At 35.7% G+C, this 19,663-nt stretch overlaps 1 long non-coding RNA gene across 1 annotated transcript; it reads left to right on the top strand.

Moving 5' to 3' along the window:
• The first annotated feature begins 16,420 nt into the window (after positions 1 to 16,420).
• LOC136265977 (uncharacterized) lies at positions 16,421 to 19,502 on the top strand. The gene is made up of 4 exons (XR_010705853.1): positions 16,421 to 16,464; positions 16,515 to 16,571; positions 16,844 to 16,898; positions 19,377 to 19,502. It is a non-coding gene; the product is annotated as an uncharacterized lncRNA (long non-coding RNA).
• The last annotated feature ends 161 nt before the right edge of the window (positions 19,503 to 19,663 follow it).

The raw sequence follows: 19,663 nt of genomic DNA, 5'->3' as shown, positions 1-19,663 counted from the left end.
CCATAATATTATGATCATGTATGTGTGCACTTGCAAGAGGAAAAACAAATAATGCACTCCAAAACAGAAACAAAATGTAAACACTTACTTGGAAACTGAACATACATGTACACCAACACGTACACAAATTCAGAGACATGTACACAGTACAACATGTATACCGTATAGAGGGAAACTTTGGCAAGGGTAAACTTTGGCGAATGCAAGTTGGCAAAATAAACTCAAGCTCAATCTTTAGCTATATATATAGATGCTAATCTCAGGCACTATGAATACTGTAATTGGCAGGTTCAAATTACCAAATTCACTAACGTTTTCTCCCACCAAAGTTTTCCTTATACGGTAGCTGGAAATCAAGACCATCAGTACAGATACATACTTGCAAATGGATCAAAAAACAACACATACATGGGAATTGAGAGGTAATGTTGGAAAGGAAGACAAATGTGCAGCTACCTGGAAATCATCTACATCATACTTGCAAATGGAAAGACAACATGTCACACAGAGAAATTTGGAGACAACAAGCACTTGGAAAGGAAACTGAGAGAAGTTGCTAATTTTAATTGCATGGCAATTTAGAACTGAAACTGAAAAGGTAGCTATGATAAGAGAAGTGGAACTACAAAATGGTTTATCATAATATGTAGCCTTCTCACAGTCAGATAGTATCTCAACATGTATGCTTATATACGAAATGCTGTTACCAGTTAGCTATACACATTAGCTATTGGTGAAGAGAAATGAACAGCAAGTAATAAAAAATCCTCTTGAAATAGTAACTAGCATTCTTATAGTCAACTGTATAATATGAGCACTAACCATGTAACACTGCAATAGCTATTATTCTTAAAAGTGTGCAGTGAAGTATTAAACTTGCACCAGCTGTTAAGCATTACTGAAACAAGTATTGTTTTGCAAAATAATATTTGAGTACTATTATACTACATATGTACAGAGAAAACAAATTAGATAATTATTGTGACTTCAGTCTTCACAATCAGATTCAGCCCTTGAATAAAGCTGAGTAAAGTAGCGCAATGCAAGTAAGTAAAATTTCTTTTTCTGTGAAATTAAAACTGCATCAACTGAACAACACTGCAGGGGAGAATTTTGGACATTACTATTGCCAGACCATGCAATTATGTATGTATATAATTATATACTATTATCACTTGAGTATATACCGGTGATTTGCTTGTAGCTGAACTCTCTAAACGGTGATTTGTTTGTAGCTGAACTCTCTACAGGATGGTTACTTTGTAGCTGGTCTCTACAAGGTGACTTGTTTCTATCTGATCTCTCTACAAGGTGACTTCTCCTACTACAGGGTGACTTGTATCTATAGCTGAACTATTTACAGGATGATCTGTTTGTAGCTGAAATCTCTACAGGGTGATTTGTTTGTAACTGAATTCTCTACAGGATGACTTGTTTCTAGCTGATCTCTCTATAGGGTAACTTGTTTCTAGCTGAGCTCTCTACAGAGTGGGTTCTTTGTAGCTGAACTCTCTACAAGGTGACTTCTTCTAGCTGATATCTTTATAGGGTGACCTGATCTCTCTGCAGGGTGACTTTTATCCTGCTGAACTTTCTACAGGGTGATTTTTTTGTATCAAAACTATCTACAGGATGATTTGTTATACCTGAACTTTCTACAGGATGATTTGTTTGTAGCTGAACTCTCTACAGGGTGATCTGATCTCTGTACAAGGAGTGATTTGTTTGTAACTGAAACCTCTACAGGTTGATTTTTTTGTAGCTGAAGTATCTACAAGGTGTTTTGTTTGTAGCTGATCTCTCTACAGGGTAATTTGTTTGTACATATATATATATATATATATACGTATCTGACACTCACTACAAGGTGATTTGTTTGTAGCTGAACTCTCTACAGGGTGATGTGTTTCTAGCTGATCTCTCTACAGGGTGATTTTTTTGTAGCTGAACACTCTACACAGTGATTTGTTTCTAGCTGATCTCTCTACAGGGTGATTTTTTTTGTAGCTGAACTCTCTACACAGTGATTTGTTTGTAGCTGAACTCTCTACAGGGTGATCTAATCTCTCTACAGGGGATGATTTGTTTGTAACTGAAACCTCTACAGGTTGATTTGTTTGTAGCTGAAGTCTCTACAAGGTGTTTTGTTTGTAGCTGATCTCTCTACAAGGTAATTTGTTTGTAGCTGAACTCGCTACAAGGTGATTTGTTTGTAGCTGATCTCTCTACAGGGTGATTTGTTTGCATATAGCTGAACTCTCTACAGGGTGATTTGCTTGTAACTGAAGTCCCTATATTGTGTCTAGTTTGTAGCTGATCTATCTACAGGGTGATTTGTTTTGTAGCTGAACTCTCTACACGGTGATTTGTTTCTAGCTGATCTCTCTACAGGATGGTTTCTTTATCACTGAACCCTCTACAAGGTGATTTGGTTCTAGCTGATCTCTCTACAGGGTGATTTGTTTCTAGCTGATCTCTCTACAGGATGGTTCTTTGTCACTGTACTCTCTACAAGGTGACTTGTTTCTAACTGATCTCTCTACAAGGTGACTTCCTCTAGCTGCGGATCTCTCTACAGGTTGATTTGTTTGTAGCATATAGTATACTAACAGATTTCTTAATACTGGAACAACGCTACTCTCCACCTTCTTCCCCACATGCCATGCATTCCCCTATAGGTGTTTCCCGTATAACCTTAATGCAATCAATTTAAAATAAAACACAGACTATATCACTTGTTATTATTATCTACTTTACCAGTTAGGCACTGGAGGGTGTACACAGAAGGCAGAGCCTGTTCGAGGTGTTTACCCATAGCCTAGGAGCCTAAGCAAAAATCTTTGAGCTAAATATCCTAAAGTGAAACAAGACAAATACCTAGAAGGGTTGGAAAAAAAGCCAACCCCATCGTGACTTGATCCGCAAGCCACCCAGATTCTGGCCAAGCACCACACTCGGAGCCAACTTTGGGGAGGCCACCTAAGTAGGGAAATGTTGTTGTTATTATCTACTTTACCAGTTAGGTACTGGAGGGTGTACACAGAAGATCACTTCAGTCTTTCCATAAAGTATATCCAACAGTTAAATTGTTATATTGCCACCATCCCGGCACTAGCTCATACAATGAGACTACAAGAAAATCGTGAGAGAACTACAGCAGAAATGTATGAAACAAGTATACAAGCAGTGGGACAGAGGGCTTACTCTTGTATAGTTGCACTCTGGCCACAGTGTGCATGCAAAATTGTGACACCAACCACAAGAACGCATGAAACAAATAGATACAACAAAACAAGAGACTTACCCTTTTCACAGTACTGTCACACTCTGGCCATAATGTATGTGTTAATTATTTACTGGGCTCCACCAAACATTGTGAGATCTGCCACATCATGCATTCATATGAAACAAATAGGTACAACAAACAGAATTAGATTAGTTTATCAATTTTTGTAAAGATAAGCAAAACAAAATGCTGGCAATTGTGCTTCCCTTACAATAATAACATACGTACATACACATAGCAACCAAAAATAATCGTACAACTGTACCATTGCAACAATCCGCATCATTTCATCAAAACAAAGATACACAACTGTACTAGACTTATACAGAAAGCGAAAGTGTCATTGAAAAGGATTGAAGTTATTTATTAGGAGGATTTGAAAGTAACAGAGTTCCAAAAGAACAAAGCATTATAAAAAATGAATAACCATTATTATTATGCAATGATGGTCAGAGATGACATGACAAGTGGAAGTTGATGAGATTGAGTTCAATCGTCTGTGAATTTAAAGAGCGGATAGAACTCTTCTATACAGAATATCGTGCACTTGAGCTATAGCAAATCAAGATTGTCGAGAATGAATTCTATCTTAGGTCCTACAAACAATAGGTAGAAAATTCAGACCATTTGTGGGTATATGGGATTTCCATCTGCTATAGTGTTATTCCAGTACAGGTAGCAATGTAATTTTAATTATAGTTCCAGTTCTAGAACAACTACTTCCAGAACAGGAATCTTTGGATCATGGCTCTAGTTCAGGTTTGGAACCAGAATTTGTCCAAATTTTAAGTTCCTGTTTTAACATTGGAACTGAGTTTGGGAATGTAACGATACTGCATTTAGAACATGTGTCAGTGAGTGATAAAGTTCCAACATTTTAGTTGCGTTTATGTCCACACCAGATTCATATCAGCTCTTTTACAGTACTTGTAGCTATTTCCAGTTACTTGTACATAGTGGGTTGGACACTCCCTTTTTTGCAGACAAGATGTTCAGTTTAGCGATGGATATAATATAGATATATACAAACTGTTTTTATATTTTACATTATTGTTTGTATGACAGTACAACAAGCATGATTTCATAATGGTAAAGCACAATTATGTGTTATATTAAATTGTGGCACACCAAACAGTTTGTATAAATCTATAGTTCCTATGGGAGAATTACTGATAAACACATAGTGGTTAAAGTGATTTCTTGTAATTGTATCTAAATTGTGTAAAGGGAAATACACTTAATTATTGGCTGACCTTAGCAACCACAGCTTATAAAAGCAGCACATATTGTGTGTTGAGTTATAACAGCTGAAACCAGCTAGAGGGATTAACAGATTTTGCTGTACTTGAATTAAATCTTTATTCAAAATGAGTGGAATTGTCACAATAATAAGTCTCATATTGATGATACTCATATATAAAGGTGAGAATCTGTAGTTGTAACAATTCCAGAGTATTAACACTGTACAAAGATGAGCTTAATATCTCAAGTACCCTTTAAGTTGGAGAAACAGTCAATGAAAGTTGTATTTTTACTGGAGTTAACAAACCCAGGTTTATACGTGTCAGCGGGACGGGTCCACATTGTAAAGTTAATGAAAAAATTGTAGCCAATCCCACTCTACAACTTGAAAATTACATTAATAACTCCAAGATTACCTGCTTTAAGAGTAACATTTCTTTTGACTTGAAATGCAACACTAACAAAAGGAAAGAAAAGACAAGTAAACTAGTTCAAGGTATATAGTACAACACATATAATTATGATGTTTAATTAATTTCTCTATACCTACAGTGATATCCAAACCACAGATAATCAGTTCTCCACTCAATGTTACTGTTACTAGACCTGATCTACCCATCACTTTATTATGTGAAGTTGATGGTGATCCAAATCACTACTGGGTGGGATGGTCTTATAATGGTTCCACCATCACTGAAAATGGGGATGATGGTTACTCTGTTTCTTTGTCAAGCTTCAAGTCACAAGTCACCACTCACCACCTCACTATTGATTCAGTGAAACATGATGGCAAATATCAGTGTCTAGTGTTTAGTGTAAGAGATGGAAGTGTTATAGACCAACTAACACATCAAGTGACTATTAGTAAAGGTAATGATACGATTGACATTATAAGTCAAAAAAAATTATGTCATGTGTTACTTATGTACTTGTAAATGTACATGTATATAAATTCAACTGGTTTATATGCATGTACACCACAGCAAAGCGTAACAGTTGGTGATAGCAAGTAACAGATGGGTTGCATTCTTAGGGGATTTCTTTAATAAATTGTGAAGGCTTCTTTAATACTAGGCAAGTATTTTGGTTATCTCAGTACAGCTACATGGTACCAATAATGTGTTACATATGTTGCTGGAATATCATGATAGTAGTTGTTTGTTAGTTACTTTAACAAATTGGTTGTTTTCTTACATTTTCTGGAACTACTACGCACATGCAGAATATCAACCATGAATAAACTTAATAAATGATTTGTTAGATATACTGTACCAGTAATGATGTCTTGATATCAGACGACATACATAAAAAGCAACAGGGGCCACTTGTTTGAACAGATTGAACTCTTTGGTTGGATGGGGCATACATCAAAAGCCTTGTGGCATGAAATGGGAACACTCTGCAATGTATGGATGTTATGGATCCTGCAATCAATGGGTGTCATTGAACTCCCTACTTTTAACAGTGTATATATAGTGTGCGTGTATACATGTAAAAGGTTGCATGTATACATATGCTATATAGTTGATGTCTTTTGCTCCAAGCTATAACTAGTAAAACATATGTAGTTCTATAAGCTATGAAACAAAGAGCTAAGAAAAATACTGGAAATAACCTATAATTATCCATTCTCACACTTGTTAGCTCAACTATCTGGTATTATATTTGCTGTTCTTTTATAGTAGCTCAGATTTATCTTACAAGTTGTGATCCACCGTGTGTTCATGGAACTTGTGAGGCTAGTGAAGCTGATGGAGACTCTATAGCCACTTGCCAGTAAGAAGTTACAAACACGTTCTGCAGCTATCTGTATAGATGTTCTACTATGCCTTCTATCTGCTAACCTGCTAAACAACAAACTAACCTGGGACCAATTTGTATGGTTACTTATGCACAATACATGGTATCTAAAACAGCCTGTTTGGTCTGTTGAGGTCACAGGCACTAATCAAATCTGCAAGCCTCGCTAATGTTTGTCCCACAACTCTTCTTGCTAGTTTAATATGAAAATAACAGCAACAAAATGTGAACAATTTTTATTGAGCTATTCAGACAACTGGTTGACACAAACTCAAATTCCAGCACATGAAAAACTACTGGCTAACAAAAATATGAACAAATCAAAAGTTACCATATAGACTGTACATTGGGCTTAGCCAAATTGTATGGCAATGTATAGACTATATAGATGCATAGGTGTGTGTATAGTGACAGTCACTATATCATTCACTATCAATAATAATTTTAGTTAGTTAGTTAGTAAACTTGTAACTAGTGATGGGTTTATGCTGTTACACCATATGTGCATGTAAAACATCATACACAATACAAAAAATAGAACACACATCTCATAATAAGCTACTAGGCTTTCCATATAACTGATTGCATCATGTGATGCTTACATTAACCATGAAGTGTTGGCTGCAGGAAGAACAACTTTTTATGTAACCACTAAATTCTAATGGTGAAAAGATTGCCCTTTTGTTTGTATTATACACTTAAGCTTTTATGAAACTGTCTTGTGTATGTAACAGTTCACTGAGCTCTAACTTTTTATACACTCATTGTAGATCCCCTTTAATGCTATCCATTAGATTAACCATGTAAATTGTCCCATCAATCAGTCCTACACAGAAAAACAATAAATGTTCCCTAGAGTAATTGTATCTGTAGTTAATGCTTTCCCAGACAACTTATCTGTGAGAACTGAAGAATCCATAGTGTATAATATAGATATGTGTAGGTTAATTCATACCATAAATGGGTATATAATATAGAAAACGGTTGTATGGGTTAATTGTTATTAAATATAGAAAAAGTATGAATTTAATTGACTTTTTCCTTTACATTACATGCTGTTTAGATGTGATCCTCTATGGTATGGTGATGACTGTTCAGTGTTTTACTGTGATCGTCCTGAAGTTAACCCATGTAGAAATGGTGCCACTTGTCAGCCACTAGCCAACTATACTGACTATGAATGTCAATGTGCTATGAATTACAGTGGAGAATTTTGCACAGTCAGCTATTTTAACTGTAGTAACATTACATGTAGTGGACATGGCAACTGTTCAGATAATGATCTTGATCCATCTGGTTATCAGTGTGAGTGTGATGTAGGATTTAGTGGATCAAATTGTGAAGAGAATATTGATGAGTGTGTGGGTGTTAATTGTAACAATGGTACCTGTGTGGATGGTATGTCAAGCTATTACTGTTCTTGTAATGTAAACTACACTGGTAGTCATTGTGAAGATGTGGACTACTGTGCTATACACAGTGCTGAGGAATCCAATGGCTGTCATAGTGGTATATGTTGTCCCAATGGTGGTACTTGTATTAATGTACCAGAAGAAGAGAGACATGAATGTGCCTGTCCTCCTCCTTGGTTGGCAGTTTATAGTTGTCAAAGACGTGCAGTACTCTGCCCAGATGATCCTTGTCATAATGGTGCCACTTGTGAAGATGATGGTCTTCACTACACCTGTACATGTCCATCAGGTGAGTCATATTGATGGTACATAAAACTGAACTACATTACATACTGACACACATGCCAATAGTCATTACTGTCAATGTGCATTGTCACATAAAATTATGCTTTTCTTACCAGTGATAATATAGTTAGCTGTCTAGCTAATTTGTTCAGCAATTCATCCACCCAATCTCTCTACCTATTAACTTCAAAAGAAAATTCCTAGCTATCAAGCAGAATATAGGTTGCTAGATATGGAGACTACAGACACAGGCTGTTTATTGTGCTGATGTATATAATTAAACTTATAGCTTCCCTCTCTGATGGTAACTGGGCTATTTGTGAGCAGAGGTAGGCTACTATATATGTACCACTTTCACACCTCAGATCAAAGGAAAGCCAGTGCATATATATCACATATCGCACAGACTCAAAATATTAACAAGATATACGCACAGCTACCAGTGTGTATATCTTGTTAAGGCAGTGCATATGTAATAGTTATACCATGGGCATGAGTGCTTTACCTGATACATACACACAAGCCCGAGGGCCATAGGCCCGAGGGTTAGTGCGTATATACAGGCAAAGCACGAGTGCCCATGGTAAAAACTTTAGCATGCAGACTTGCCTAATTGGCAAAATGTTTAGTTGCTATACCCTTCTTTATTTAGGGAACCAAGTAGGCTATGATTGTGGGATTGAATTTTGCCAAACAAACTGATAGTGGGATTCAATTTTAATACATCAAACAGTAGTTTGATTCTACTTTTGCTAATATAGCAATGTTAAGAGACTAGTGTTAATTATGTTACTTTAATCACTACATTTACAAAAGCAAAAAAAAAACTACTGCTGATGTATTAAAATTGAATACCGCAATCACAGCTTGTTTGGCAAAATTCAAACCCACAATCACAGCTTGCTTGTTTCCCTATATATGAGAAGAGAGATAAAGTATAACATCAAAGAAATCTAATGATTTCTGGATAGAGTGTGCACTCCTATCAGGTGTGCAATATCTCGAGCTAATGAGATATACGCACTGGCTTAACAAGATATACGCACTGTAGCAGTGCATATATCTCGTTAACTCAGTGCAATATGTGATATATATGCACTGGCTTTCCTTTGAGCTGAGGTGTGAAAGTAGTACATATCTCGTTACACACTGCCTTAATGAGATATGCGCACTGCCACCAGTGTGTATATCTCGTTAACTCGAGACATTGTACACCTAATAGGAGTGCACATTATATCCAGAAATCATCACATTTCTTTGATGTTGTACTGTTATCCTCTTCTCTTATATAGAGAATCATGCAAGCTGTGATTGTGGGATTGAATTCTGCCAAACAACCTGTGATTGTGGGATTCAATTTAAACACATCAACAGTAGTTTGAATTTTACTTTTGTAAATGTAGCAATTAAGGTAACATAATTAACACTAGTCTCTTAAAATTGTTATATTAGCAATAATAAAATCAAACTACTGTTTGATGTATTAAAACTGAATCCCACAATCACAGTTTTTTTGGCAAAATTGAATCCCACAATCACAGCTTACTTGGTTCCCTATATAAGAGAAGGGTATAGCAACTAAAGATTTTTCCAGTTAGGTGAGTCTACATGCTAAAGTAGAACATATTAGTTATACCATGGGCACTCGTGCTTTGCCTGTATATACGCACTCACACTCGGTCCTGCAGCCCTCATGCTTGTGCATATATACCAGGCAAAGCACTCGTGCCCATGATATGTAATAGTTATACCACGGGCGCGAGTGCTTTGCCTGATATATATGCACAAGCACAAGGGCCACAGGATTGAGTACGCATATACAGGCAAAGCACGAGTGCCCGTGGTATAACTAATATGTTCTACTTTAGCATGTAGACTCACCTAATTGGAAAAATCTTTAGTTGCTATACCCTTCTGTTATATAGGGAACCAAGTAAGCTGTGATTGTGGGATTGATTTTGCCAAACAAAGTGTGATTATGGGATTCAATTTTAATACATCAAACAGTAGTCTGATTTTATTGCTAATATAGCAATTTTAAGAGACTAGTGTTTATTATGTTTTTTTAATAAATTGCTACATTTACAAAAGTAAAAAACAAACTGCTGTTGATGTATTAAAACATTGAATCCCACAATCACAGGTTGTTTGGCAGAATTCAATCCCACAATCACAGTTTGCTTGATTCCCTATATAAGAGAAGAGGATAACAGTATAACATCAAAGAAATCTGATGATTTCTGGATATAGTGTACACTCCTATTAAGCTCAAGTTAACGAGATATACGCACTGGTGGCAGTGCATATATCTCATTAAGGCAGTGTGTAACGAGATAAACGCACTGCCTTAACAAGATATATGCACTGGTAGTACTATCTCATTAACATTTTGAGTCAGTGCGATATGTGATATATATGCACTGGCTTTCCTTTGATCTGAGGTGTGAAAGTGGTACACACATATATATACATAAATACTAGAATGAAAAACAAGCCATTGTGAAGTACTGAAACCTCAAGATTACATGCAGTTCAGAATACGGATTATAATAAGGGTGTGTTATAGTTAGAATATGATGACAAGTTTCTCCAGGATTATGTGGTTACTTCCTTTGGCTGCAGTCAAGCCACACCATTAAAAGACTATATAAGTTGGCTTTGTTTGACAATTTTCATCCATCTTGTTGTTTAATCAGTAGTAAACAACTGCAGGCAAGACCACAGATTACTAAACTCACTTCAAGTTACTAAACTCACTTCAAGTTTTACTTAGATAGTAACCTATTTAAGACATCAAAGTAGTAGAGCTTATCCATAAATCTTCTTTATATCAGTTTTGATGTCAGCATGTGAAGCACCAAATTTACACTTGTTTAATTTTTAAGCTCAAGCCAAATAACATTTTTGGACATTTTGACATCAAAAACTGAACTTATAATTGTTTAAATCAGCTCACTGCTTACTAAGTATGTACCATGTTTTCACAGGTTTCACTGGAAGAGATTGTGATGTTGAGCTACGAGAGTGTACCACAAATCCTTGTCATAATAACGCAAGTTGTTTAGAAGTTGGGGTAGAGCAATACTGCCAGTGTCTTCCTTATACAACTGGTGAATTCTGTGAATCACAATATAATCCTTGTGATGGTGTAGAGTGCCACAATGGTGGTAGTTGTAGGTCACACTTTGTGACAGGTGAATACTACACAGAGTGTCAATGTGCTGATGGGTACACAGGCCAAGACTGCTCCACTGATGTTGATGAATGTTCAAACAGCACTCATTGTGAAAATGGTGCCACATGTACAAACCTACATGGATCATTTCACTGTAATTGTGTCAGTGGATTTACTGGTGATTGTTGTCAAATCAACATCGATGACTGTGAGAATGTCACGTGTCAGAATGGTGGTAGTTGTTTAGATCTTACAAATAACTTTCAGTGTAACTGTCTTTATGGTTATCATGGAAAATTCTGTCAGTGGTTAACCAATCAAACATGTGCAGGAGCTAGCAATACTAGATTTGGCTGTACCCCTGACCATACTGGAGAGTGTGTTGACAACTTTGAAGGGTCAAATGGCAAGCAAATAAAACGAGGAAATGTCAGTCTGACTATTGGATTTGAGTGTAGATGTAATGATGGATTTGTTGGTGATTTGTGTGAAGGAGTAGTTCTATATTGCAATAGGAATCCATGCACTAGTCCAGATCGATATCACAGGTGTATAACTAACTACACTAATCCATCCATTCCTCACTGTATCTGCAAGACTGGCTATGAAGGAGAAGAGTGTGAAATTGATGTGGACTTGTGTGGGAGCTCTCCCTGCCTCCACAATGGCACCTGTCAAGATCATGGAACATATTATTCTTGTCAGTGTCCACCAAGGTACAGTGGTGACAATTGCTCCATAGAGCAATGCATGGATGACACTTGTGGCAGTGCTGGATCTTGTTACAATACTGCTACTGGACCAAGCTGTACATGTGGTAATGGGTATACAGGCCCATACTGTTCTGTTGATATCAATGAATGCTCAGCAAACAACAATCCTTGTAAAACTACTGGTGCAGAATGCATAAATCTTCATGGCTCATTTCACTGTGTTGGTGGGTTTCTGTATAACTATGTACCATACGTACTTGAGCTACGTACACTAATTGGAATGAAATTAATATGAGATTGTGAATTTCTCATACTCACAGTACCTGTGTAGTTATGTACGTAATGTATTAAATCATAGATAAGGTACAGTGCCCAATGGAAACAGATGATTATGGTATAACTTGGCCAGTCACTGGAGCAAGTACAAATATTATCATATCATGTCCTGGAGGAATCAGTAAGTACTGACAGTGTTAACATTACATAACAAAAACTGTTACAGATAATGCAACTCGTTATTGTAATGATTCTGGTGACTGGCAGTCATCGAATGTCACAACATGTAGATCATATGAGTATACTAAAATATCAATACAGGTATTGATAAGTGACTATTATAACTGTACATGTGTATTTATGATGAAAACATCTGTAGCAGCTTAAATTGACTAGATCTATAGTTATTACTTTCTCATCCACCAATATACAACTGAAATAGCAATGCAGATGAGCCAATTTGTGTATACAGCTGTAATTAAGTATGTAACGCTTTAGTTGACTCTAGCTAGTTTTACAAACTTAAAGTTGTTTTTCAGTCACAAATGGTACAAAAAAGTCATTAATGCAATAAGGAAAACGAATGCAGGCAGAACTGATATATTTATAATTAAGATCTTAGCCACAATACAGTTTGAAATCTCTTTTCAATTAAGGCACAAGAAGTCAACACTGCACAACCACTGGAAGCTGCACGACTGTCAGCTGATATCATCAACCATTTGGCCACCGTTACTGTTCCAACAGAAGGTGTTTCAGTACTTCCACTTGACCTAGGAATTACTGTAGATGTAGTCAACACAGTTATTGGGTATGCAAGATATCATGGTGTAGCTATATACTCACTTCTCTGTGATACAGCATTGCAACCACAAGTGGAGCCATTGAGCAAGAAGAATTTGTAAATGTATGTATCACCATGTAGCATGAACATGTACCCTCATTTTTTAAAGTTACACAGTTAAAACACATCATGTACATATGTGTCTATTAATTGTTTTAGGATGTTATACAGATTTATAATAATGTTTTGAATACCACAAATACACCTGGATGGATAGAACTTCAAGAGGTGAAGTAGTACTTAAACAAAATCATTCTCAATTTTAAGGTGTCACTTACTCTATTGACAGATAAACCGCACACTGGGTCAAGTGTTGTTAAAGAATGCAGAGCGATTTAGTTTCCAATTGGCAAAAGCACTGAATGTTTCCCAGACAAATAATAGAACAATTGCTACTGAAAACATAGGTAAGTAGAAATCAGATTTCTGGAAGTATTACTAATAACTTATTTCTTAATATTCAATTAGTAATATCTGTCCAAGTGGTTGATGTGACCAATGATGAAACTGTATCAGACCTCTTGTGGCCATCTCCAGATGTGTTGGAACAAGCTGAACTTTTTATTGATAACATTCCATTAGTGTCTATTGTAATTCCAAGAGATTTAATTCAAAGGAGAGGAATGGGTTAGTATATAATAGCAATGTGTTGCAGCTTTATTGACTTGCATGTGTAATCTTAGATGATAGAACAGTTCTTATTTCCAATGCAGCCTATCGAAATTTTGAATCCATCCTACCAACAAGTGTAAAGATGTAAGTAAGCCAGTCAGATAGAGTTTCTTGTTACACTAGATCTATTGTATTCAGAGGGACAAAAGGTAATGGCATCACACAACCTGCAAGTTTGGTATTGAGCAGTCAGGTTGGCACATCAGAGACATCAACATCATCACCACCATCTGATGACAACCCTGTAGTAATGATGTTTAAATATTCTACGGTGTGTGAGTGTTTTAATAGAAAATTATTTTTCATTATATTATGCATAGGATGATTTTAAACAATTTAGTAACTTGAGGTGTGGATTTTGGGATTTTGATTTATACCAAGGAAGGTAATTACATTTTACTTTTGGTCACTATGCACCATACACGATTCATACAAATAAATATATTTATATACATATAATAGTTAATGTGAGCTGAACATTATGTTTGTGTGCATTATATTGTGTACACATCTCAGTTATTCTGTCTTTCCTAGGAATATTCCAGATGGTGGTTGGTCTAGTGTTGGACTACATGTGGAAAACTTGACAAACATGACCATCACATGTTCTAGTGCACATCTAACCAGTTTTGCTGTATTAGTAGATGTGTCAGGAGCATCTCAGGTGATCTTGGTTAACATTTTAAGAAGAATGTTGCTGACTGCAGTGTGCTATGTAGGATGCCTCTATGGTACAAAGAAAAGCACTGTCTGTTACTAGCTATGTTGGCTGTGGCATATCTCTTATCTGTCTTACAGCAGCAATTATCCTGTTTGTAATATACAGGTTAGTTGTAAATGATATTATTCATATCTTTAAGCATCTAGCTATTTAGCAAAACAATATCTGAACTCAGATATGTAGTGAAGTGATGTATATCTACTTACAGGGATTCACTGCTAAAAGGAATACACAACTTTGTTCATCTCAACCTTGCAATTGCTTTAGCCACAGCTCTGGTTGTATTTGTTGTTGGAATTGAAACTGCTAAAGACAATAATGTAAGTTCTGTACTAGATAGTGTCAATCTTTGATAACCTAATATTACAGGTTAGTTGCACTATTGTGGCAACTCTGTTACATTACTTATTCACTGCTGTTTTCACCTGGATGTTGTGTGAAGGCATCGTCATCTATTTTTTGTTAGTCAAAGTATTTAATACTGGACTGGGACATAATGAATTGTTCTATCTTGCTATAGGATGGGGTAAGCTAGACACTGCATTGTATACATAACTGTGTATATAATCTCAACAGGTACTCCACTCCCAATTGTGGCAATTGCTGTTGGAATAGCTCATGACCAATATGGTACTGATGACTAGTAAGTTAACACTGATGCCATCTCTACAGATTATATCATATGTACACTTCTTACTAATTACATCTAATTTTAGGTGAGGGGCACTGGCCCAGATGAATGTAAAGCTAGTTATATAGGTGTGGAAAGCACACTCAGCATGCTTCTACATGTAATCACTTCTGATGGCAATTTTACATAATGAGTGTTCTATTAGAGTAACTAACTGTTCTATTAGAGTAGCTCATTCTTTTACAAAAAGGACTGTATGCATAGCAAAAGTGATTTTGTTCAAAGTAGGTACATGGACTGTTGAAGGTAGAGAAACTAAGGCAACTTGATGTGACATGTAAACCATATAATTTTACATAAGATACTCAAGAAACCAGACTTCTTTGAAAATATTGAGTGTACTGGTATATCTCTTGTAATATCTTCTTATCAAACTACAGTGTTATTATACAGTATGCAGCAAGCAGAACTATGAACATGTAATACCCTATAAGCCATTCATATACGTGCCACATTATAAAAAATTAGTAGTGAATTTCGCTACTAATTTCTTCCACTACTCTTTTGTAGTGACCCTCACTACATAGTAGTGAACGTCACTACATGGTAGTGACGTGCTCTACAAAATTAGTAGTGAGCGTCACCACTAAAATAGTGAGTACTGTGGCAGACATTAGTGACCTTCACTAGTTTTTTTTTACTGTGTAGTTGCTGGATATCCACTAGTAATGGAGTGATATGGGCTTTTGTTGCTCCAATGTTAGTCATTATTATGGTAAGGATTATAGTTACAGGTGATGTATTGCTCCAAAATATTCTAAATTCTATAATTATATATCTTAATTGGGATAAGCCTGTATAGCTATCAGCTGTTTGTAAACAATTCTAATTCTTTTTGACAATAAAATTAAATATGAGATTTATTATTTCAGTAATCTGGTATTGTACAGTGTGTATACTGAGACGTTATAGCTAAATAATCAATTTACCAATTTTTCTATATAATTTTGCAGATTAATTTGGTGTTCATTGGTTTGGCCCTCCATGCTCTTTACATAATCAAAAGGAGAAAGTTTTCTAGACAAGGAGTTTCAAATATTGCACTAGCAGTGTAAGGCTTTACCTCACAATGCACATCAATAACTATATTATTATTTATGTTATAGAACATTGATGAAGGCTACAGTGATATTACTTCCATTGCTTGGAATTACCTGGATATTTGGTGTTCTTGCAGTCAATAAAGATTCCGTTGTATTTGCATGGATTTTTACTATACTGAACTCCTTGCAGGTACATTATAAAAGATATAATATCTGTTATCACAATTGTATTAAATTTAAATTCTCCATTGGCCTTCTTTAGGGTGGCTTTATATTAGTCTTCCGTGTACTGAGGAATGAAGAGGTGTTTGATGTTACTTGTATAGAATATGGTATAATAGCATTGTCTTGCAGATTAAAGATAAAATAAAGTCACGTTTTGGAAAGACATCCAAGTATTCTGTTGCTATGGTAAGTTTATACAAGTTTACAACCAAATACATGTATATGTACATGCTTATGGTAATAGTAGCTACTTTTAGCTGACAATTTTTACAGGTATCATTTGCCAGGAAAGGCTTTGATTTTGACATAACTACATATTTAAGTAGTAAACTTTTCCAGTTTTATATAGCTTAAATATTTAGCAGTGTAACAAGAATAAAGATTACAGTGCATTAGTGCATATATATCTGTGGGTGACATACATTGTAATGTATGTGTATACACATACTTAATTTTAGACTGCAGGTGATATGAGCAGTAGAACTAGAGGAAGGCCCAAAACAACTGAGGAAGGTGCGTTATTGCATGCTTATTACATATTTTAAAAAAATGGTACACAGGGCCGCCCAGAGAAATAAAGGGGCCTAAGGCAAAGAGTTAAGGTTGGGCCCCTGGGACAAGGAGGGTTCCACTCTAAATCACAACTTCAGCCTAGCTGTAAGTCAAAGACCAAAAAAAAAGCCATTACGTGCTGACAATGACAATAGCTGCCCCTCACCAACTATATCTCCTTATTTATAAGCTTGCTACACTGCTCCTCTGAAACTGTGACTGCTCTATTAGAGTATCTAGATCTTGACTGCTCTATTAGAGTATATCAATCTTTTAAATAGTTATTCAAGGGGCCCTTGATAGGGGGCCCTTTCAGGCTGGGGCCTGGGGAAAAATTCCCCAGTTGCCCCCCCGTATGTGGCCTTGATGGTACATCCAACTGTGGTTCTTAATTTTTAAGAGATGAGGCATTTAATACTTGTAGAATAATACAATTGATGGTAGTGGTGTTACTACTGTAGATGAGAACCAAGTTACTTTTGAAGACAAGTTTGTATTAATGTTATAGGTTTGAGTACCTGGATTATGCTTTTAATGTTTCCTTTCAGCAATTCTTTTTTCTTCACCTATTATTCCCAAAATATTCCTGAAGTGGTGGTATAGATAAAGCAAATTCTTCTGAAGAAATATAACTAGTTACTGGCAAGCATGAACCTATTGCAATACTCTAATAGAACAGTCGAGAGTGATTGTTTTATTATGGTGAGTGATTGCTCTATTAGAGTATCTTATTCATTTATACTAGTTTTATGCTAGCAGTGTTTAAGAAGTGTCCTCAGAGTAATATTAATTAATTGATCATTCGAATATTCTGGAATTATAAATTATGTAATACATACATGCATGCCCATTTGCCCACCATTTTACTCAAAATCAAAATCTAGATCTGTAAAGTGTGCAGTTGAGATTCACACTTATATGGCTACTTATGATATGCTGCATGAACAATAATCATAGACATTTTTTGATTTTCCCTTCATCAATCATCAGTAATCAAGACCAGTAGTGTGTAGTGTGGCTAAGAAAGTCAGCACTCACTGCTTTTTTTTCCAATGAGTTTACAATACAATTATTTCCCTTCACCTTCAGTTGTCTATAAACAAAAAATGAGCAAAATGACAGAATTCCTGCAGCACTCAATATTTGACACAATTTCTTTGCCTTTTTTCTTCTACTTCTTTTTGCACATTTACGAAATAATGCATGCACATGTATTCAAATTGTCTTAAAATGTAAAAGTGAGTGTGAGTTTTAATACCAACTTTGGTTGAAACATTCACAGAGTTACTGAGTAGTTATAGCATAAAAACACCAATTCATTGTCAGTGAATCATTGTCATACCTACAGGTCAACCACTTGTAAGAATAAGGCCTGTAGATACTAGATATGGTTAAGAAATCAGATTAGCTAATACAAAAGTGTAGCAAACATGATGAAGACAAGTTTATTGAATTATAGATCCTATCAACTCCAAAAATTGACCAGACTACGTGCTTTTTTAATGTGATCATGATGCACTGACATTTTAGTGGCAAACATATATAGTTGGTCTATATAAAGTAATTTTTAAAAAGTGCAAATAATATGTGATGCTGTCAACAAGTATATATACGTACTTTTGACTATTACTGAATAATTACTTCAAAATTACCAGGAAAGGGACTGGAAACATATACATATTTAACTTCTTGCTAACAGCAAAAGTTGGTTGCTTAAGAAACGTGGGTGATACAGTGGAACATCAGTTATCCAAAGTCTAGTTATCTGAACTTTCAGTAATATAATGATTGTGCTTTATTGTACATATGTGCATTAGCCATATACAGTCAACTCTTTGCTCTAATACCATGTAAAATTGTGCAATCATTTCGGTATAATCAATTCCCTACCAACTAGGCTCCGGCCTATTATGCCCAAAATTTTACCTATTATAGCATTGCTCAAAAATTAAGCCTATTGTGCTCAAAATTATGCTTTCAAAATCAAGATTATGCTTTAGAACTGACTGTTTTATTAGAGTATATCAGCCTTTCTTGACTGCTGTATTTGAGTAAGTGACTGCTCTATTAGAGTATCTCGATGGCAGTGAATATTTGCTTTCTTTCAGGCGAGCGTATTGCACATTTTAATTAAATTTTCAAATATCATCCCCATTATGCTGGCATTATGCTTGATGCTTTTGGTCACCTATTATGCTTTAAATTATGCCGGCATAATCGGTCAGTGCCTACTACCAACTGGCCATGCAACTACTCTAATTAAGCATACATGCACTTTTCAACAAATATATTGTAATTGAGCAATTCCAGTAAACATGGGGTTATTGTTTGAGTGATGGTTTTGAGATCCTGCTTTTAGGGTTAAGAGGTAATAGATCATATTAGTTTTTGTTTGTTCACTTTTGTTACAGGTAAGCTAATACTTTGTTTTTGTTACAGGTTAGCTATGTAAAGAGTGGAGACAATCGTTCTATTAGAGACAACTCTATATAGCATTTTTCATTCTACATGGTTATCATGCATTCATTACACTGTATCATATCTTCAAAGTTCTTGTAAAAAATATGTATACATGCAGGGCCATAGCTAGGATTTTTGACAAGACCACTGAGTTACCAGAGGGTACAGCCCCCAGCCACATAACAGATTGTTGTATTTCATAGTACATTGATGTGATAGTGACTCAGTATAACCTCGCTAGTGAGGCTATACAGACATAAATCTGA

The sequence above is a fragment of the Dysidea avara genome, chromosome 9 (assembly GCF_963678975.1).
Source record: "Dysidea avara chromosome 9, odDysAvar1.4, whole genome shotgun sequence".
Lineage (NCBI taxonomy): Eukaryota > Metazoa > Porifera > Demospongiae > Dictyoceratida > Dysideidae > Dysidea > Dysidea avara.
Note: the sequence above shows the minus strand (reverse complement) of the source record. Positions and strands in the feature narration are given on the sequence as shown.